Source organism: Salvelinus sp. IW2-2015, linkage group LG26 (assembly GCF_002910315.2).
Source record: "Salvelinus sp. IW2-2015 linkage group LG26, ASM291031v2, whole genome shotgun sequence".
NCBI classification, from domain to species: Eukaryota; Metazoa; Chordata; class Actinopteri; order Salmoniformes; family Salmonidae; genus Salvelinus; species Salvelinus sp. IW2-2015.
In genome coordinates, this window is record NC_036866.1 from 28370029 (window position 1) to 28371139 (window position 1111).

The following is a 1111-nucleotide window of genomic DNA, read 5'->3' on the forward strand; positions in this document are numbered from 1 at the left end:
CCCCAATGGTGGAACAAACTCCCTCACGACGCCAGGTCAGCGGAGTCAATCACCACCTTCCGGAGACACCTGAAACACCACCTCTTTAAGGAATACCTAGGATAGGATAAAGTAATCCCTCTAACCCCCCCCCTTAAAAGAGTTAGATGCAGTATTGTAAAGTGGTTGTTCCACTGGATATCATAAGGTGAATGCACCAATTTGTAAGTCGCTCTGGATAAGAGCGTCTGCTAAATGACTTAAATGTAAATGTTATACAAGTGGATTTTGCTCTTCACTCACGTAGTAGCTTCTACTCCCGACCAAAATCCTGAGACTTGTCTGAAAGTCAATCAATATGATTTTGTTTCACTGAATCTCTGTCTGTAAAGTCCATTCGAAAGTATTCAGACCCCTTGACTTTTTCCACTTTGTTACGTTACAACCTTATTCTAAAGTGGTTTAAAAAAATACCCCTCGACAATCTACACACAATACCACATAATGACAAAGCAAAAACAGGTTTTTAGATATTTTAGCAAATGTAAAAATAAACAGAAATATCACAGTTAAATAAGTATTCAGACCGTTTARTCAGTACTTTGTTGAAGCACCTTTGGGAGCGATTACAGCCTCGAATCTTCTTGCGTATGACACTACAAGCTTGGCACACCTGTTTTAGGGGAGTTTCTCCCATTCTTCTCTGCAGATCCTCTCAAGCTCTGTCAGGTTGGAAGGGGAGCGTTGCTGCACAGCTATTTTCAGGTCTCTCCAAGGATGTTCGATCGGCTTTAAGTCCGGGCTCTGACTGGGCCACTCAAGGACATTCAGAGACTTCTCCCGAAGCCACTCCTGCATTGTCTTGGCTGTGTGCTTAGCGTCGTTGTCCTGTTGAAAGGTGAACCTTAGCCCCAGTCTGAGGTCCTGAGCGCTCTGGAGCAGGTTTTCATCAATGATCTCTCTGTACTTTGCTTTTTGGTACCCTTCCCCACATCTGTGCCTCGACACAATCCTGTCTCAGAGCTCGAAGGACAATTCCTTCGACCTCATGGCTTGGTTTTTGCTCTGACATGCACTGTCAACTGTGGGACCTTATGTAGACAGGTGTGTGCCTTTCCAAATCATGTCCAAT